This window comes from Schistocerca nitens, chromosome 11, assembly GCF_023898315.1.
Source record: "Schistocerca nitens isolate TAMUIC-IGC-003100 chromosome 11, iqSchNite1.1, whole genome shotgun sequence".
In the NCBI taxonomy this organism is placed as follows: Eukaryota; Metazoa; Arthropoda; class Insecta; order Orthoptera; family Acrididae; genus Schistocerca; species Schistocerca nitens.
The window spans coordinates 15,698,776-15,721,036 of NC_064624.1; the positions used below are offsets into that span (position 1 = coordinate 15,698,776).

General features: G+C 43.8%; 1 protein-coding gene across 2 annotated transcripts in view; it reads right to left on the bottom strand.

The window, feature by feature from the left end:
- LOC126213093 (ankyrin-3-like) overlaps positions 1-22,261 on the bottom strand; it is a 92,155-nt gene that overhangs the window by 53,880 nt on the left and 16,014 nt on the right. Inside the window, exon 1 of one of the 2 annotated variants that reach the window (XM_049940692.1) lies at positions 5,055-5,134. The exons of the other annotated variant lie outside the window; for it this stretch is intronic. The gene's annotated coding sequence lies outside the window, so the exon portion shown is untranslated. Of the gene's footprint in view, positions 1-5,054; positions 5,135-22,261 lie in introns of those variants that run through there. 2 annotated transcript variants of the gene reach the window in all.

Genomic DNA, 22,261 nt, shown 5'->3' on the forward strand with positions numbered 1-22,261 from the left:
GTTGCAATGAAATATTTTTAACTGAATTTCGTTACGAATCTTCACGCACTGCTAAATTTGCACACTTTTATGGTAGGTCAGCTACAATAATCAAGTATCACTTGTCTGAACGTTGACAGACCATTCCGCGGCCGAATGCGCATATATTTAATAGCCAATCTAACCCGATAATTACTTCCGTAGTTAAATCTGGCACGACGACAAACTCTTGTTCAAATCGTGCCCCACATATCTCGAAGTGGAAAAAAATCTGTTTTGTGACCGGTTTACTGGCCTTCCCAGTAGCACCGATAATTTTCACTCCTGCTACTGGCATAACTACGATGCCAGGTCTGTCTTTCAGTAACTCAAATATTTTACCAGATACAGCACTCAATTCTGCACCGGTGTCAATCAACACGTTTAGTTGTAGGTCGTGCATATTAACAGACACTACTATCTGTCTACACTTGTTGTCGACTGTTTCTTTATTTTCCCACAGTAAATCCTCGTCTATATCCAGGCCATTCCAGAAAAAACCATCCGGCTTTGATCCTAAATCCGGTTTATCTGGCGGCTTTTTCAGTCTCTGTTCACATACAGTTTTAATTTCAACACGTTTGTCCTGAGGCTTAGTCTGTAGCTTCGCCTCCAATACCGAAACCTTATCCTGTAACTCGTCAACTAGTGAGTGTTGCTTTGCTATCAATTCACTAATTGTCACCTTCGTTGATTCCTCTTTAATCAGATTGATCTCATCTGCCAATCTACCTGGAGAAATGTGCCCAGTAGTATCTGCAATTACTTCCTCTAGATCTGCGCAACCCACACTGTTATCTTCTGACCTTTAATGTCAGCTCTAACCTCATACACGCTGTAATCTACGTGCTTTTCTACCAATCGTGTCCGGCTATCACTAAAATTTTCGTAATCTTTCTCCTTAATACTCCCGCAATGTTTAAACTGGAGGCTTGCGTCGGATGGGTCGGCTACTTCTACCACTACGACTTTCGGTAAAGTCTGCCGGTTAGGGCCAGAACTTTCTATCACTTCACAAATACTATCTTCCTGTGGGACGAAACGCGGCAAATCCTGCCCGCGCTCCCCATAAACACTTCTCCCATACAGGCCCCTATAATCTCTTAGTTCGTCGTATAAGCGACCGAACTGCCTTAACCAGACCTCATCCCTCTCTGCATCCCCTCGCTCGATGACGGACGTTTTATCCGACATCTGATCTTGTCTCAACACTTGCGAATCATTCTTAAACTCAATCTCCAGTTCCGCTGTGGGTATTACAGCTGCCACTTTATAATCGATTTCCGGAACACTACTTAAATTGTTCTCACTGACAGTGAATGTATTTTCTACTGCCGTGTCTACAGCTGATCTACTACTAGTGGGCGCACTCCTTTCTCCTAACACTGGCACACTCTCCCGCCGTTGATTATTCCATACGGAATTCTCATAACGACTACACCTCTGTTTTCTACTGTTATTGGGCCGCCAAAATTTCTCCACGCCCGGTCGGCCCCTCACCGGCGCGGCTAATGGTTTCCCTGGTTCGTCCCAGCAGATACGCTCCCCGGATGCTGCTGAGGCGGCTGATCACACACACTGGCGTTATTACTATTCTGCGAAGCCCGTATCACGCTAGTATGATACTGGTTTCCGTCATTCCTGTTATTATTTGCATTGTATCGATTGTCATTACGGCCCGAACCACTATTGTTACTGCTGCCAAGATTGCGGTATGCATTATTCCCATAGTTATGATTGTTGTGGTTGCTGTGGTACCCGTTGTTGTTACCACGACCTCTACCAGTATCGCGATTATTGCGCCAATTGTCCTCGTCCTCAACTCTTTCCAGGAAATCATTGATTGTCCTGTAATTGCTTCCTACGTAGCGTTTTGTATCATCTGGAAGCTTCTTGTAGAGTTCCCAAACTATTTCGGTTTCCGTGCGGCGATCACGCAAATATTCCAACTTGCGGATCCAGCCCTCACAAAACTCCTTCATCGAGCCGCGCGAATTCGCATCGAAAGGCCTCGATACGACAAATTCGCGCCAGACACTTTGCTGTTTTTGCTCTGACCAGTATTCAGCCAGAAACAAATTTTTAAACTCGTCAAAGGTCAGGTTCGTAATGTTGAGGTTTAAGCCCCAACGCTTGGCATCACCAGCCAACACATCAATAACCGCATTAATTTTTTTCTCATTAGTCCATGATCTGGGTAAAACTCTTTCACAGTTTTTAATGAAATCCGTCGCGTGTATACCGCCTTTTTTCAAGGGGTCGAACCGCTCCTCTTTCGTCAACAATTCCGAACTATGTGCACAGATTGGCACATAGCTCTGTTTTTCTTCAAGTTTCTTTTCTAATTCCGACACTCTCGTAATCACTTGGCAAGTGGTTGTCGCAAGCGTTTCCACTTCCCTCTTTTTCTCTTCGCAGGTATTAGCCTGCTTCCTCACTTTGGTATCTACTTCGGATACTAAAACCTTTAAAGTTTCCACCTTCTGTTGATCGTCTTTTCTCACTAATTGAATTTGTTCCGTCACCTTATTCTCGATGATCGGAGCAACTGGGTCTCCTACACTTTTCTCGATTCTGCTAATTTCGGAATTAAAACGCGTATTTATGCTCGCAATTTCCGCCTGAACGCCTATCATTTCCTGTTTAAGATTACCGATTTCGGTATTAATCACAACAATATCTTCTTTGATTTTATCAACTTTTGTGTTAACAACTCCAACATTGTTGTTAACAACATTAATAGCTTTGTTCTGATTGTCTAGCTTCCTGTCAATTTTTTCAGACTGAGCTTCTTGCTTGGCAGCCTGAGCTTTAATTTCTGCCGATTGAGTTTCTATCTTGCTAGACTGAGCCTTGATTTCGTTAATCAAAACATTCAATAAATCAGTTAAATTCCCGGAAACTACCGGTTTTACTTCCGTAGCGGCTTCCTCTTTAATTGTCCCCCCGTATTCGTCATCAAGGGATTCCGATTTGATTTTCACTTCCGATTCCGAAACATTTTCTAATGTTTGGAATTCCATTTCTGCTCTTTGTTGCGTCTCGGCGGTCGCGTCTTTCATGCTAGCCGCCTGCCCCTGAACAATGGGTACCGCGGTGCGCGTTTCCCACTGTTCGACCGATTGTTCCGTACCCAAGTCTACCAAATTTTCGTAATTGTTGCCTTCACTCATTTTAATAATTTTCAATATAAATAACAAACTTCAAATCTAATTAGGATTCCTCAGACTAATATTCTCGCTGACGTATCGACCATTTCGTAACCAGTACTTTGTTACGAGATTTGCACAATGCAAAATTCGTGTCCAGAACAACCTCAAATTTGAAGATTGTCCTGTCACCAGGTCGCCACGTGTAACCTCCCCCTCACTTATCGACCTTAATGACAGTGAAAAATTAAACCGCGTGTATCTAATGGGAAATTTGGGAAAGCAATCGTCACCGAAGTTAATCTGTCGGTAAAGAGGGAGGAAAGGGTTACATCTAAATGAAAGGAAAAATGCAAATGAAACTGGTGGAAATTAATTTTGAAAAGGGGTAAAGTTAATAAAGAAAGTAAATGTGCGGCCGTTACGCCAACAATTAACTAGCGGTAATTAGATATTTGAGATTTGGGGGAAATCACGGTCGCCAGTCCTAAGGACAATTACTATAGTAACTGAAAAAGAAAGGTTATTACACATATAATTAGCACTAGAAGCGTGGCAACTGAAGGTTGACACGTGTAGTGTGAAAACTGAAAGTTTGTCAGAAGTAATAAATTTCGCTACACTCTGACTTAATTTAGCAAAAGAATTAATAAAACCGGAAAATCGAAAGTTAATTTAGTGACTGAAGTTAATAGTGAGCTTTCTTTCTGAAGCACATCGAAATCCAGCAGAATACGGTTAGTCTTGGACTACCTCAACAATCATTTCAAAAGCAACTTGACTCTACGCAATTTAGAAACAAGAGATTTAACTTTGAACTTGAATTAAATGATTCTGAATAATTAACAATAGTAAAATTTAGTACGTACCAAGCTGAGCTGCAGTCACAGGTAAGCTAAAATATGCTAACAAAACTCGCACTCTTCATTTGTGCTTGTGTAATCTAACTATTGTAGCCAGCTATGAATGCTTTAACTGCACTTTGAAACTAAAGTAATGAAATGCAATGATAGTACTTGAATGCTGGCGTCTGAATTTCAACGACACTCGGGTTCATTTCGGAAAAGGAAGGGACCCTGCTTGGCAATGCAATTGGGGCAATGAGCAACAAAGGTTCATGCTAAGTTGCTGTAATTTTGCGAGGCAAATGGAACAATTTGAAAAGCTGAGGTCTGCCATACAGTTCTGAAACTTTACGTGCTTTTAGTCTTCCTTGTTGGTTGATTGAAGGTTTGAAGCCGTCGATCGAAGAGGTGGCGACAGTCACTCATTGTCGGCCGTCGCTGTTGCAGAAGCTGGATGTTGGCGCGCCTTCTTCTCAACACGGTCACCAGACGAAACGGGCTCTTGATGTGCGCCAGCTAATGCTTCCCGTCCGCGACACCATGTCAGAAACTATCATCGCAAGTCGAGCGCAATTACATGCTGCCAAACCCCGAAAGCGCGGCAACTCGCGGGAGCTACACACAACACACCTGCTCCACTCGCTACTCCAGCCAGACTCCAACAGAGGATATGCATTTCCGGCGTTACAAGGGGAGGTAGTGTCATAGACATGATACGTGAATTGGAGTGGCAATCATTAAAGCAAAGGCGTTTTTGATTGTGACGGGATCTTCTCATGAAATTTCAATCACCAGTTTTGTCCTCCGACTGCGAAAACATTGTGCTGGCACCCACCTACATAGGGAGAAATGATCACGATAAAATAAGAGAAATCAGGCCTCGCACAGAAAAATTTAAGTGCTCGTTTTTCCCGTGCGCCGTTCGAGAGTGGAACGGTAGAGAGACAGCTTGAAGGTGGTTCACTGAACCCTCAGCCAGGCACTTTGGTTGTGAATAGCAGAGTAATCACGTAGATACAGACCCCGAGTAGGCGGCACTCACCTCAAAACAGACTGCAGCCCAGTGTGGTCAGAAGAAGACTGGACAGGACACGACAGCAAGTGAGGTGCAGCTCGCTGGACAGACCCACGGGCAGCCTGACCTCTGTACCCCCCCCCCCTACCTCCTCCCCACCACTCCACTGTCCCACACCACCCACTCATACACCTGCCAGAGACACCTGCTTCCACCTGGCGACAGGGACGAAGCATCATCTGACCACACCCAGTACTGCAATCTGCGCCGCTCGTGACGCCCACCAGCTCAGCTGTATCTCAAGTGCTCTCCTTCAGATACGACCGTATGAGTCTACCACTAAGCCGCGTAATTAATGATCAGGCAGCCGAAGGCCACAAGAGGCTCTCGTTATCAGGAACACATTCTCTAATAATCCTTTGTGTAACTACACCGACGGAAAAAAAATCGCAGCACCAACAAACAATTAACGGAGAGTAACGAAATTTCGGGAATATACCACGGACCTTGCCGTTGGTGGGCAGGCTTGCGTGCCTCAGCGATACAGATGGCCGTACCGTAGGTGCAACCACAACGGAGGGGTATCTGTTGAGAGGCCAGACAAACATGTGGTTCCTGAAGAGGGGCAGCAGCCTTTTCAGTAGTTGCAGGGGCAACAGTCTGGATGATTGACTGATCTGGCCTTGTAACATTAATCAAAACGGCCTTGCTGTGCTGGTACTGCGAACGGCTGAAAGCAAGGGGAAACTACAGCCGTAATTTTTCCCGAGGGCATGCAGATTTACTGTACGGTTAAATGATGATGGCGTTCTCTTGCGTAAAATATTCCGGAGGTAAAATAGTCCCCCATTCGGATCTCCGGGCGGGGACTACTCAAGAGGTCGTCGTTATCAGGAGAAAGAAAACTGCCGTTCTACGGATCGGAGCGTGGAATGTCAGATCCCTTAATCGGACAGCTAGGTTAGAAAATTTAAAAAGGGAAATGGGTAGGTTAAAGTTAGATACAGTGGGAATTAGTGAAGTTCGGTGGCAGGAGGAACAAGACTTTTGGTCAGGTGAATACAGGGTTATAAATACAAAGTCAAATACGGGTAATGCAGGAGTAGGTTTAATAATGAATAAAAAAATTGGAGTGCGGGTAACGTACTACAAACAACATAGTGAACGCATTATTGTGGTCAAGATAGACACGGAGCCCACGCCTACTACAGTAGTACAAGTTTATATGCCAACTAGCTCTGCAGATGACGAAGAAATTGATGAAATGTAAGGTGAGGTAAAAGAAATTATTCAGACAGTGAAGGGAGACGAAAATGTAATAGTCATTAGCGACTGGAATTCGAGAGTAGGAAAAGGGAGAGAAGGAAACATAGTAGGTGAATATGGATTGGGGGGAAGAAATGAAAGAGGAAGCCGCCTTGTAGAATTTTGCACAGAGCATAACTTAATCATAGCTAACACTTGGTTCAAGAATCATGAAAGAAGGTTGTATACATGGAAGAATCCTGGACATACTAAAAGGTATCAGATAGATTATATAATGGTAAGACAGAGATTTAGGAACCAGGTTTTAAATTGTCAGACATTTCCAGGGGCAGATGTGGATTCGGACCACAATCTATTGGTTATGAACTGCACATTGAAACTGAAGAAACTGCAAAATGGTGGGAATTTAAGGAGATGGGACCTGGATAAACTGACTAAACCAGAGGTTGTACAGAGTTTCAGGGAGAGCATAAGGGAACAATTGACAGGAATGGGCGAAAGAAATACTGCAGAAGAATGGGTAGCTCTGAGGGATGAAGTTGTGAAGGCAGCAGACAATCAAGTAGGTAAAACGACGACGGCTTGTAGAAATCCTTGGGTAACAGAAGAAATATTGAATTTAATTGATGAAAGGAGAAAATATGAAACTGCAGTAAATGAAGCAGGCAAAACGGAATACAAACGTCTCAAAAACGAGATCGACAGGAAGTGCAAAATGGCTAAGCAGGAATGGCCAGAGGACAAATGTCACGATATAGAGGCTTATCTCACTAGGGGTAAGATAGATACGGTCTACAGGAAAATTAAAGAGACATTTGGAGAAAAAAGAGCCACTTATATGAATATCAAGAGCTCATATGGAAACCCAGTTCTAAGCAAAGAATAGAAAGCAGAAAGGTGGAAGGAGTATATAGAGGGTCTATGCAAAGGCGATGTACTTGAGGACAATATTATGGAAATGGAAGAGGATGTAGATGAAGATGAAATGGGAGATATGATACTGCGTGAAGAGTTTGACAGAGCACTGAAAGACCTAAACCGAAACAAGGTCCTGGGACTAGAGAACATTCCATTAGAACTACTGACGGCCTTGGGAGAGCCAGTCCTGACAAATCTCTACCATCTGGTGAGCAAGATGTACGAGACAAGCGAAATACCCTCAGACTTCAAGAAGAATATAATAATTTCAATCCCAAAGAAAGCAGGTGTTGACTCATGTGAAAATTACCGAACTATCAGTTTAACAAGTCACGGCTGAAAAATACAAACGCGAATTCTTTACAGAACAATGGAAAAACTGGTAGAAGCCGACCTCGGGGAAGATCAGTTTGGATTCCGTAAAAATGTTGTAACACGTGAGGCAATACTGACCCTACGACTTATCTTAGAAGAAAGATTAAGGAAAGGCAAACCTACGTTTCTAGCATTTGTAGACTTAGAGAAAGCTTTTGACAATGTTGACTGGAATACTCTCTTTCAAATTCTAAAGTTGGCAGGGGTAAAATACAGGCAGCGAAAGGCTATTTACAATTTGCACAGAAAACAGATGGCAGTTATAAGAGTCGAGGGACATGAAAGGGAAGCAGTGGTTGGGAAGGGAGTAAGACAGGGTTGTAGCCTCTCCCAGATGTTATTCAATCTGTATATTGAGCAAGCAGTAAAGGAAACAAAAGAAAAATTCGGAGTAGGTATTAAAATCCATGGAGAAGAAATAAAAACTGAGGTTCGCCGATGACATTGTAATTCTGTCAGAGACAGCAAAGGACTTGGAAGAGCAGTTGAATGGAATGGACAGTGTCTTGAAAGGAGGATATAAGATGAACATCAACAAAAGCAAAACAAGGATAATGGAATGTAGTCTAATTAAGTCGTGTGATGCTGAGGGAATTAGATTAGGAAATGAGACACTTAAAGTAGTAAAGGAGTTTTGCTATTTGGGGAGCGAAATAACTGATGATGGTCGAAGTAGAGAGGATATAAAATGTAGACTGGCAATGGCAAGGAAAGCGTTTCTGAAGAAGAGAAATTTGTTAACATCGAGTATAGATTTAAGTGTCAGGAAGTCGTTTCTGAAAGTATTTGTATGGAGTGTATCCATGTATGGAAGTGAAAAGTGGACGATAAATAGTTTGGACAAGAAGATAATAGAAGCTTTCGAAATGTGGTGCTACAGAAGAATGCTGCAGATTAGATGGGTAGATCACATAACTAATGAGGAGGTATTGAATAGATTTGGGGAAAAGAGGAGTTAGTGGCACAACTTGACAAGAAGACGGGACCGGTTGGTAGGACATGTTATGAGGCATCGGGGGATACCAAATGTAGCATTGGAGGGCAGCGTGGAGGGTAAAAATCGTAGAGGGAGACCAAGAGATGAATACACTAAGCAGATTCAGAAACATGTAGGTTGCAGTAGGTACTGGGAGATTAAGAAGCTTGCACAGGATAGAGTAGCATGGAGAGCTGCATCAAATCAGTCTCAGGACTGAAGACCACAACAACAAACAGTCATTTAGGTAACATATTTGAAGTGATTAACATTGAAAGATTACTGGACAATGTAAGCGCGAGATAAACCATTGCAGAAGTGAAGTGCTGGCACATTAATAACCGGTGTAACCGCCAAAATGTTGAATGCAAGCTTGCAAATGCTGATGGATTGTATCGCGCAGGTGCCGGATGTCAATTTGTCGGATGGACTTCCGCGCCTTGCTCGGTGAATAATATAAAAGTAATTTCTGTAACATTTGGGACATCATCATTAGTGTATCGCGTCACCTCTGAAAGCATTTCACTTGTGAGAGACCGCGTGCGTGTCAGCACTTGCATGCCACCGGCGCCTTTTTAGTTCAGATGGCTCGACTTGATACGATCGAGAATATTCGCTGCCTCCGGAAAATTTTTAATTTGCAGCTCTAATTGACTCTTCATCACTGCACCCATCACTCATATCGCCGATATACGCCATACAAAAGTATGTCTTTGTACTTGCGGGCCAATATTTGCGTTGAGGTCGCGTAAAACTTACACTATGTCACCGAAAGTTTCCAGACACCCCCAAACACATACATTTTTCGTATTAGGTGCATTGTGCTGCCACCTACTGCCAGGTACTCCATATCAGTGACCTCAGTAGTCATTAGAGATCGTGAGAGAGCAGAATTTGGCGCTCCACGGAACTCACGGACTTTGACGTGGTCAGGTGATTGGGTGTCACTTGTGTCATACGTCTGTACGCGAGATTTCCACACCCCTAAACAACCTTTGGTGACATTAAAAGCAACGGTGGTAACATTAAGAGTGCAACGGCAATTCCACTGTTAAATGCAGAGGAGAGAGCAGATAGGTGGAAAGAATACATTGAAAGCCTCTATGAGGGTGAAGATTTGTCTGATGTGATAGAAGAAGAAACAGGAGTCGATTTAGAAGAGATAGGGGATCCAGTACTAGAATCGGAATTTAAAAGAGCTTTGGAGGACTTGCGGTCAAATAAGGCAGACGGGATAGATAACATTCCATCAGAATTTCTAAAATCATTGGGGGAAGTGGCAACAAAACGACTATTCACGTTGGTGTGTAGAATATATGAGTCTGGCGATATACCATCTGACTTTCGGAAAAGCATCATCCACACAATTCCGAAGACGGCAAGAGCTGACAAGTGCGAGAATTATCGCTTAACAGCTCATGCATCGAAGCTGCTTACAAGAATAATATACAGAAGAATGGAAAAGAAAATTGAGAATGCGCTAGGTGACGATCAGTTTGGCTTTAGGAAAAGTAAAGGGACGAGAGAGGCAATTCTGACGTTACGGCTAATAATGGAAGCAAGGCTAAAGAAAAATCAAGACACTTTCATAGGATTTGTCGACCTGGAAAAAGCGTTCGACAATATAAAATGGTGCAAGATTCTGAAAAAAAAGTAGGAGTAAGCTATAGGGAGAGACGGGTCATATACAATATGCACAACAACCAAGAGGGAATAATAAGAGTGGACGATCAAGAACGAAATGTTCGTATTAAGAAGGGTTTAAGACAAGGCTGTAGCCTTTCGCCCCTACTCTTCAGTGTGTACATCGAGGAAGCAATGATTGAAATAAAAGAAAGGTTCAGGAGTGGAATTAAAATACAAGGTGAAAGGATATCAATGATACGATTTGCTGATGATGTTGCTATCCTGAGTGAAAGTGAAGAAGAATTAAATGATCTGCTGAACGGAATGAACAGTCTAATGAGTACACAGTATGGTTTGAGAGTAAATCGGAGAAAGACGAAGGTAATCAGAAGTAGTAGAAATAAGAACAGCAAGAAACTTATCAGGATTGATGGTCACGAAGTCAATGAAGATAAGGAATTCTGCTACCTAGGCAGTAAAATAACCAATGACGGACGGAGCAAGGAGGACATCAAAAGCAGACTCGCTATGGCAAAAAAGGCATTTCTGGCCAACAGAAGTCTACTAATATCAAATACCGACGTTAATTTGAGGAAGAAATTTCTGAGGATGTACGTCTGGAGTACAGCATTGTATGGTAGTGAAACATGGACTGTGGGAAAACCGTAACAGAAGAGAATCGAAGCATTTGAGATGTAGTGCTATAGACGAATGTTGAAAATTGGGTGGACTGATAAGGTAAGGAATGAGGAGGTTCTACGCAGAATCGGAGAGGAAAGGAATATGTGGAAAACACTGATAAGCAGAAGGGACAGGATGATAGGACATCTGGTAAGACATGAGGGAATGACTTCCATGGTACTAGAGGGAGCTGTAGAGGGCAAAAACTGTAGAGGAAGACAGAGATTGGAATACGTCAAGCAAATAATTGAGGACGTAGGTTGCAAGTGCTACTCTGAGATGAAGAGGTTAGCACAGGAAAGGAATTCGTGGCACGCCGCATCAAACCAGTCAGTAGACTGATGACAAAAAAAATCCCTAGGTCCTCTGTTTCCGATGTGAGACTGAAGAGGATGTACAGCACAAAAGCGTACAGGCCGACCTCTTCTGTCGTCTGTCAGAGACCGCCGACAGTTGAAGAAGGTCGTAATGTGTAAGAGGCAGACATCTATCCAGACCATCACACACGAATTCCAAAGTGCATCAGGATCCACTGCAAGTACTACGATACTTAGACGGGAGGTGAGAAAACTTGGATTTCACGGTCGGGCGGCTGCTCATAAGCGACACATCACGCCGGTAAATGCCAAACGACGCCTCGCTCGGTGTAAGGAGCGTGAACATTGGACGACTGAACAGTGGAAAAACGTTATGTGGAGTAACGAATGACGGTACACAATGTGGCGATCCGATGGCAGGGTGTGGGTGTGGCGAATGCCCGGTGACGTCATCTGCCAGCGTGTGTGGTGCCAAGAGTAAAATTCTGAGGAGATGGTGTTACGGTGTGGTCGTGTTGTTCAGGGAGGAGGTTGGCACCCCTTGTTTTGCGTGGCACTATCGCAGCACAGGCCTACATTGATGTTTCAAGCACATTCCTGCTTCCGACTGTTGAAGAGCAATTTGCGGATAGCGATCGAGCACCTGTTCATAATGCACGGCCTATCGTTGCACGACAATAACATCCCTGTAATGGACTGGCCTGCACAGAGTCCTGACCTGAATCCTACAGAACACGTTTGGGATGTTTTGGAATGCCGACTTCGTGTCAGGCCTCACTGACCGGCATCGATACCTCGCCTCAACGCAGCACTCCGTGCAGAATGGGCTGCCATTCTCCAAGAAACCTTCCAGCGCCTGATTGAAGGTATGCCTGCGAGAGTGGAAGCTGTCATCAAGGCTAAGGGTGGGCCAACACCGTACTGAATTCCAGCATTACCGATGGAGGGCGCCATGAGCCACGAGCTTCTAAGTAATTTCAGCCAGGTGTCCGGATACTTTTGATCATATAGTGCTAATGGTTTTGTGAAGCCCAAGTTGCATCGAAGTGTACTACAAAACTACTGTCCTCAGCTCGCAATTCGTGCAGTTTACACAAAATTTCGTTCTTGCTGCTGCAATGTATCTGCATTCCATTAAAAATTTTCGTCCACAATTACACTTCCTGTATCAGAAAACAAGTGGACGGACAAGATAAAGGACAGACGCCTCTGAGCCAGAACGCTTAATTTTTTCACCGAGAAAACACTTGTTCTAGCCGTTGAATACTCTTTCCTGTCGTAGCATCACCAAACCTTTTGCCACTCTCTTGCAATTCCGTAAATTTCTGTTTCTGTTTTTTATCCCTTCCTTGTAGAATCGACTGCCGGTGTTACTGAACTGTTAATGCGGAATACAGTCGACCCTGGAATACCACAAGGTTTCCTTGTCATGTAATGAACCTGTGCAAAATATATATTATTCCTGATTTCTTCACTGATAGCCGGATCAGTGAAAAACTTCAGTGCATTCGATACAATTTTAGATCGTTTCCGAATGCCTTTTCGCCCTTAACGCAGACCGACTGGATTGCAGTCACACGTGGGACCTCGCTCCTACACTACCAAACACACGCCAGTGCGCCATCACGCGGAACACTGGGAGCACACGTTGACAAGCGATATCGCACAGAACGATGAACATTAATAAATAAATATATATATTACAGCTAGAATGGTAAAACCTGAGACTATTACGTACAAAGTAACACTTGACAGTTTTTGCAATTTTTGTTTGAAAATGCGCGTCGACATACATTTTATAAGGAATTCATTTTTAAGTACCATTGTTACTATAATGTACCTTTTATCTTAAACTGATCAGGCGATAAAACTGGAATTTCACAGTTTACATCTGCATAAGAGGCTCATAAAACGTGTGGAACAGATTTTTCTTTAAGACCACAGTTGCTTTGAAATTAATTTTTCTGTTTTGTGTTACCCAGGACTGCTAGATTTTTCTCAAATTTTAAATGAGAAGTTTCCTCTGAGAAAAGATAACGGAAATGTGCTACAGAGTATTCTTCAATAGGTAATTCTTAAGAACTAAGCCAGATTTCAGGATGTTCGCTTTGATAGTTCTTGAGAAAAGCTAAACAAGTCTGTTTATGGGAATTCGCATTTAAAGTTTTTATTTCGATTTTTGACAATATTGCTATACCTCTTGACCAATGCTGCCATACTCTTCCTGGAGTAATCTCTTCCCCTGCCTGCTTTGCCTAGCCAACTTCTGCGTTTTATCTTCTGCTGCCTGAGCTTCGTCCAGTCGCATTTCATCGGTGCTTCCGAGTATCTTCAGTGTGAATGCACGTGGATACAAGCCTAGTCTCTGCAGGCACTTAATCCTACCTACATTTCCCCTACTGAACACTAGACAGGCATCACACACACCTATCTTCACAACAACTGACGACACAAGTGCTGTTTTGGACAATGCGTCAGTATAACTTGATTGATAGCTCTCATTTGTATTCTGTACTTTCCCAAAGCACACATTTTTTTCAGCAGTTCAGGACTGACCAGTCACCTGAAAGTTTGTTTTATAAAGTCTAAAACAGCAAGTGGCAAACCATGTTTGTAGGTATACGGCTTTCATCTGGGTATTGGCTGACGATATTTGCACCACGGTATGTCACAAAGAGATTGTTGAGAATTATTGTTTGTGGAATGTTTGCGAAAGAATATTGCCCACACGGCTTACTTCAATGTTTTCACACTATGTAATTCATCCCTGATAGCTTTTCCATATTATGTTTGTAAAATTTTTGGATGTTAGGTCCGCCAGTTACGCAAAACACCGTTTTTCTCAGTACCCAAACATGTTTCGGCACCACTGTGCCTTCATCAGTGGGTTTTCGTTTTTATTTATTCTGCAATGTGAACATTTTTGTTAAATGATTATGAAATTATGTGCATTTTAGTTCAAACAACAGATCGTTTCTTTTTGTAAATACCTTTACATGTGGTGAGCATAATTTTTCTGGATCACTTTTGTGTTAATTATTGCAGGTAGCTTGTGATCTGGAACCAAACGATATTTATGAGAAAAGTTTTTTGCTGTGCGTTAACCTATCTTCTAGAATGTAATTTAGTTTTTCGTGATGTTTTCACGCCCATTTTCGTATTTACTTACGATTTCGTGTGGCAAGCACTTCCATTCTCGGCATTCGTGCACCCAGGTTCGTCGTCGAGCACACCATCGCAGGCGCTCCTGTCTGTCATGCAGCGTCAAGGGTAACCGCAGCCACGGTCTCCGAGCTGATAGTCCGTGCTGCTGCAAACGTCGTCGAACTGTTCGTGCAGATGGTTGTTGTCTTGCAAGCGTCCCCATCTGTTGACTCAGGGATCGAGACGTGGCTGCACGATCCGTTACAGCCATGCGGATAAGATGCCTGTCATCTCGACTGCTAGTGATACGAGGCCGTTGGGATCCAGCACGGCGTTCCGTATTACCCTCCTGAACCCACCGGTTCCATATTCTGCTAACAGTTATCGGATCTCGACCGACGCGGGCAGTAATGTTGCGATACGATAAACCGCAATCGCGATAGGCTATAATCCGACCTTTATCAAAGTCGGAAACGTGATGGGACGCATTTCCCCTCCTTACACGAGGTATCACAACAACGTTTCACCAGGCAACGCCGGTCAACTGCTGTTTGTGTATGAGAAATCGGTTGGTAACGTTCCTCATGTCAGCACGTTGCAGGTGTCGCCACCGGCGCCAACCTTGTGTGAATGCTCTGAAAAGCTAATCATTTGCATATCACAGCATCATCTTCCTGTCGGTTAAATTTCGCGTCTGTAGCACGTCATCTTCGTGGTGTAGCAATGTTAATGGCCAGTCCATGAACCATGGACCTTGCCGTTGGTGGGGAGGCTTGCGTGCCTCAGCGATACACATGGCCGTACCGTAGGTGCAACCAAACGGAGGGGTATCTGTTGAGAGGCCAGACAAACATGTGGTTCCTGAAGAGGGGCAGCAGCCTTTTCAGTAGTTGCAGGGGCAACAGTCTGGATGATTGACTGATCTGGTCTTGTAACATTAACCAAAACGGCCTTGCTGTGCTGGTACTGCGAACGGCTGAAAGCAAGGGGAAACTACAGCCGTAATTTTTCCCGAGGACATGCAGCTCTACTGTATGATTAAATTATGATGGCATCCTCTTGGGTAAAATATTCCGGAGGTAAAATAGTCCCCCATTCGGATCTCCGGGCGGGGACTACTCGGGAGGACGTCGTTATCAGGAGAAAGAAAACTGCCGTTCTGCGGATCGGAGAGTGGAATGTCAGATCCCTTAATCGGGCAGGTAGGTTAGAAAATTTAATAAAGGGAAACGAATAGGTTAAAGTTAGATATAGTGGGAATTAGTGAAGTTCGGTGGCAGGAGGAACAAGACTTTTGGTCAGGTGATTACAGGGTTATAAATACAAAATCAAATAGGGGTAATGCAGGAGTAGGTTTAATAATGAATAAAAAAATAGGAGTGCGAGTTAGCTACTACAAACAGCATAGTGAACGCATTATTGTGGCCAAGATAGACACAAATCCCACACCTACTACAGTAGTACAAGTTTATATGCCAACTAGCTCTGCAGATGAAGAAATTGAAGAAATGTATGATGAAATAAAAGAAATTATTCAGATAGTGAAGGGAGACGAAAATTTAATAGTCATGGGTGACTGGAATTCGAGTGTAGGAAAAGGGAGAGAAGGAAACGTAGTAGGTGAATATGGATTGGGGCTAAGAAATGAAAGAGGAAGCCGCCTTGTAGAATTTTGCACAGAGCATAACTTAATCATAACTAACACTTGGTTCAAGAATCATAAAAGAAGGTTGTATACCTGGAAGAATCCTGCAGATACTAAAAGGTATCAGATAGATTACATAATGGTAAGACAGAGATTTAGGAACCAGGTTTTAAATTGTAAGACATTTCTAGGGGCAGATGTGGATTCTGACCACAATCTATTGGTTATGAACTGCAGATTGAAACTGAAGAAACTGCAAAAAGGTGGGAATTTAAGGAGATGGGACCTGGATAAACTGAAAGAATCAGAGGTTGGAGAGAGTTTCAGGGAGAGCATAAGGGAACAATTGACAGAAATGGGGGAAAGAAATACAGTAGAAGAAGAATGGGTAGCTCTGAGGGATGAAGTAGTGAAGGCAGCAGACGATCAAGTAGGTAAAAAGACGAGGGCTAATAGAAATCCTTGGGTAACAGAAGAAATATTGAATTTAATTGATGAAAGGAGAAAATATAAAAATGCAGTAAATGAGGCAGGCAAAAAGGAATACAAACGGCTCAAAAATGAGATCGACAGGAAGTGCAAAATGGCTAAGCAGGGATGGCTAGAGGACAAATGTAAGGATGTAGAGGCTTGTCTCACTAGGGGTAAGATAGATACTGCCTACAGGAAAATTAAAGAGACCTTTGGAGAGAAGAGAACCACTTGTATGAATATCAAGAGCTCAGATGGCAACCCAGTTCTAAGCAAAGAAGGGAAGGCAGAAAGGTGGAAGGAGTATATAGAGGGTTTATACAAGGACGATGTACTTGAGGACAATATTATGGAAATGGAAGAGGATGTAGATGAAGATGAAATGGGAGATAAGATACTGCGTGAAGAGTTTGACAGAGCACTGAAAGACCTGAGTCGAAACAAGGCCCCAGGAGTAGACAACATTCCATTAGAACTACTGATGGCCTTGGGAGAGCCAGTCATGACAAAACTACCATCTGGTGAGCAAGATGTATAAGACAGGCGAAATACCCACAGACTTCAAGAAGAATATAATAATTCCAATCCCAAAGAAAGCGGGTGTTGATAGATGTGAAAATTACCGAACTATCAGTTTAATAAGTCACAGCTGCAATATACTAACACGAATTCTTTACAGACGAATGGAAAAACTGGTAGAAGCGGACCTCGGGGAAGATCAGTTAGGATTCCGTAGAAATGTTGGAACCCGTGAGGCAATACTAACCTTACGACTTATCTTAGAAGAAAGATTAAGAAAAGGCAAACCTACGTTTCTAGCATTTGTAGACTTAGAGAAAGCTTTTGACAACGTTAACTGGAATACACTTAGAAAATGTAACAGATCTGCTAAGGAGACTGCCTGCACTATGCTTGTCCGTCCTGTTTTAGAACCTGTCCTTACCAGATAGTACCAACGGAGAAAAAAATTAAATGTCGTGTGGCTAGGGCCTCCCGTCGGGTAGACCGTTCGCCTGGTGCAGGTCTTTCGATTTGACGCCGCTTCGGCGACCTGCGCGTCGATGGGGATGAAATGATGATGATTAGGACAACACGACACCCAGTCCCTGAGCGGAGAAAATCTCCAACCCAGCCGGGAATCGAACCCGGGCCGTTTGGATTGACAGTCTGTCAGGCTGACCACTCAGCTACCGGGGGCGGACACTAACGGAGAAAATTCAAAGAAGGGCAGCACGTTTTGTATTATCGCGAAATAAGGGAGAGTGTCACTGAAATGATACAGGATTTGGGGAGGAATCTTCTAACGAAATTTCATTCACCAACTTTCTCCTTGGAGTGCGAAAAAAATTGACTCCTACCAGCACAATCATCATAATATAATAAGGGAAATTGGAGCTCGCACGGAAAGATACGGGTGTTCGTTTTCTCCGCGTGCTGTTCGAGGTTCGAATAACAGAATTACTGTGAAGGTGGTTCCATGAATCCACTGCCAGGCACTTAAGTGTGATCTGAGGAGCAGCCACGTACATGTAATTGAGGATGTAGACAAGAAACCGAAAGTGGTTGTTTCAGAAACTGGGTATGACAGGTTTTCATAGACTGCCTCTAACGGACAAGGCAGTCTGGTTGCAGCAGCCACCAAAGAAAAAAAAAAAAAAAAACAGTGACGTCAGGTTCACAGTATGGCGCTCCCTGGGCTGCGGCCAGGGGTGTCCGGATTCCGCATTCCGCTGGCCATGCTTGCCTGTCAGCCAGGCAGCCACACTGCCCCACGTTATCAACAGCAAGGGCAGGCTGCTCTGCTCCCATCCAAGCCAAGCTGTGCCCAACCCAAGCGGGCTATAGGAGTCTTGCTCGCATGTTGTCAAGTGTTGTCGGTGGATCACGATAGCTATAGCAATAGACGGCAAATCATCAAGTAAAACTGAAGTGATATCAGGTGTTCCCCAGGGAAGCGTCCTGGGACCTCTGCTGTTCCTGATCTATATAAATTACCTGGGTGACAATCTGAGCAGTTCTCTTAGGCTGTTCGCAGATGATGCTGTAATTTACCGTCTAGTAAGGTCATCCGAAGACCAGTATCAGTTGCAAAGCGATTCAGAAAAGATTGCTGTATGGTGTGGCAGGTGGCAGTTGACGCTAAATAACGATAAGTGTGAGGTGATCCACACGAGTTCCAAAAGAAATCCGTTGGAAATTCGATTAGTCGATAAATAGTACAATTCTCAAGGCTGTCAATTCAACTAAGTACCTGGGTGTTAAAATTACGAACAACTTCAGTTGGAAAGACCACATAGATAATATTGTGGGGAAGGCGAGCCAAAAATTACGAACAACTTCAGTTGGAAAGACCACATAGACAATATTGTGGGGAAGGCGAGCCAAAGGTTGCGTTTCATTGGCAGGACACTTAGAAGATGCAAGTCCACTAAAGCGACAGCTTACACTACACTCGTTCGTCCTCTGTTAGAATATTGCTGCACGGTGTGGTATCCTTACCAGGTGGGATTGGTTAAAATGGTTCAAATGGCTCTGAGCACTATGGGACTTAACATCTTAGGACGTCAGTCCCCTAGAACTTAGAACTACTTAAACCTAACTAACCTAAGGACATCACACACATCCATGCCCGAGGCAGGATTCGAACCTGCGACCGTAGCAGTCCCGCGGTTCCGGACTGCAGCACCTGGAACCGCGGCCGGCCAGGTGGGATTGACGGAGGACATCGAAAGGGTGCAAAAAAGGGCAGCTCGTTTTGTATCATCACGTAATAGGGGAGAGAGTGAGGCAGATATGATACGCGAGTGGGGATGGAAGTCATTAAAGCAAAGACGTTTTTCGTCGCGGCGAGATCTATTTACGAAATTTCAGTCACCAACTTTCTCTTGCGAATGCGAAAATATTTTGTTGAGCCCAACCTACATAGGTAGGAATGATCATCAAAATAAAATAAGAGAAATCAGAGTTCGAACAGAAAGGTTTAGGTGTTCGTCTTTCCCGCGCGCTGTTGGGGAGTGGAATGGTAAGGAGGTAGTATGATTGTGTTTCGATGAACCCTCTGCCAAGCACTTAAATGTGAATTGCAGAGTAATCATGTAGATGTAGAACCTTCAACTTTCCCCACAGAAAGAAATCCGGGGACGTCAGATCCGGTGAACCTGCGGGCCATGGTACGCTGCTTCGACGACCACTCCACCTGTCATGAAATATGCTATTCAATACCGCTTCAACCGCACGCGAGCTATGTACCGGACATCCATCGTGTTGGAAGTATATCGCCATCCTGTCAGGCAGTGAAACATCTTGTAGTAACATCGGTAGAACATTACGTAGGAAATCAGCATACAATGCACCATTTAGATTGCCATCGATATAATGGGGGGACAATTATCCTTCCTCCCATAATGCCGCACCATACATTAACCCGCCGAGGTCGCTGATGTTCCACTTGTCGCAGCCATCGTGGATTTTCCGTTGCCCAATAGTGCATATTATGCCGGTTTACGTTACCGCGGTCGGTGAATGACGCTTGGTCGCTAAATAGAACGTGTGCAAAAAATCTAACATCGTCCCGTAATTTCTCTTGTGCCCAGTGGCAGAACTGTGCACGACGTTCAAAGTCGTCGCCATGCAATTCCTGGTGCATAGAAATATGGTACGGGTGCAACTAATGTTGATGTAGCATTCTCAACACCGACGTTTTTGAGATTCCCGATTCTCGCACAATATGTCTGCTACTGATGTGCGGATTAGCCGCGACAGCAGCGAAAACACCTACTTGGGCATCATCATTTGTTGCAGGTCGTTGATGACGTTTCGCATGTGGCTGAACACTTCCTGTTTCCTTAAATAACGTAACTATCCGGCCAACGGTCCGGACACTTGGATGTCGTCGTCCAGGATACCGAGCAGCATACACAGCACACGCCGTTGGGCATTTTGATCACAATAGCCATACATCAACACGATACCGACCTTTTCCGCAATTGGTAAACGGTTCATTTTAACACGGGTAATGTATCACGAAGCAAATACCGTCCGCACGGGTGGAATGTTACGTGGTACCACGTACTTATACGCTTGTGACTATTACAGCGCCATCTATCACAAAGCGAAAAAAGTGGTCCAACTAAAACACTCATATTTCTTTACGTACTACACGAATATGTAATAAAAAAATGGGGGTTCCTATTTTAAAAAACGCAGTTGATATCCGTTTGACCTATGGCAGCGCCATATAGAGGGCCAACCATAGCGCCATGTGGTTTCCCCCTTCAAGCTAGACGAGTTTCGTTCTTTGTAGTTTTTTCGTTTGATGCTTATTTCGTGAGATATTTGGCCCGGTCACCATCAGTGGACCACCCTGTATACCCGCTTCACACAGTCAATGAGAGACATTGGACGTGATGCAAGTTCAAAAATTAGTAAGACTCGTTCACACAGTGAAAGTGAAATTATGTGCTACTACAATTTCAAAAGAACACATATTTATCGAAAACTGCGAAAAAATATAAAATGAAAATATCTTATACGCTGCTGCCGTTTGTTAATAATGTAACGAAAAGAATAGGAAGATACAGGAATACCTTAAGCCTGCCAAGGACGCTCGGAAACCATTGGAAAAAGCTGGAGTGTATAGGATCCCATGCAGCTGTGGACATGTTTAAGTGGGCGCCAATAAAATAACTGTTTCAAAACGTTTGGAAGAGCACAAGGGAAATTGTAGAAACGGAACGATTAGCTGTTGCGGAGCATGCTTTCCAGCCAAGGAACCACCATACCCGCTTCGAGGAGACGCAAGTACTAGCGGCCACGAACGGATATTACGAAAGGCTCTACAGGGAGGCAAACGAAATAGCCAAACACTCTAATAATTTCAATCGAAAGGAGGAGGGCGTGAAATTAAACGGTGTATGAATGCCGGTGTTGAAGAAGATGTGCACCACCCGTCCACTACTGGGTGATGGCAACGGCGATCGACGGCGACGGACAGCGGCCAATTGCACTGACGTTTTCAAGACACGTGACGTCACGCCTCGGGCACGGAATTTAGCGGCAGTCAGTAGCGAACCAGTGTGTGTGTGTGTGTGTGTTGGACGTTCCATCGAGCTACAGACCCCCTTGAAGATGTCTCCCGCACTCGGAGACGAAACGTTGGGAATTGACACAGAAATCGTGAGCCGACCACGGCATAACACCCCGGATAATTATAATGGACATAACTCAGTTGTTGTTTTTGTTGTGGTCTTCAGTCCAGAGACTGCTTTTATGCAGCTCTCCATGCTACTCTATCCTGTGCAAGCTGCTTCATCTCCCAGTACCTATTGCAACCAACATCCTTCTGATTCTGCTTACTGTATTCGTCTCTTGGTCTCCCTCTAGGATTTTTTCCCTCCACGCTGCCCTCCAATACTAAATTGGTGATTCCTTGATACCTCAGACCGTGTCCTACCAACCGATCCCTTCTTCTAGTCAAGTTGTGCCACAAACTTCTCTTCTCCCCAATCCTATTCAATACCTCCTCATTAGTTATGTGATCTACCCATCTAATCTTCAGGATTCTTTTGTAGCACCGCATTTAGAAACCTTCTAGTCTCTTCTTGTCCAAACTGTTTATCATCCATGTTTCAGTTCCATACATGGCTACACTCCATACGAATACTTTCAGAAACGTCTTCCTGACACTTAAACCTATACTCGATGTTAACAAATTTCTCTTCTTCAGAAACGATTTCCTTGCCATTGCCAGTCTACATTTTACATCCTCTCTACTTCGACCATCATGAGTTATTTTGCTCCCCAAATAGCAAAACTC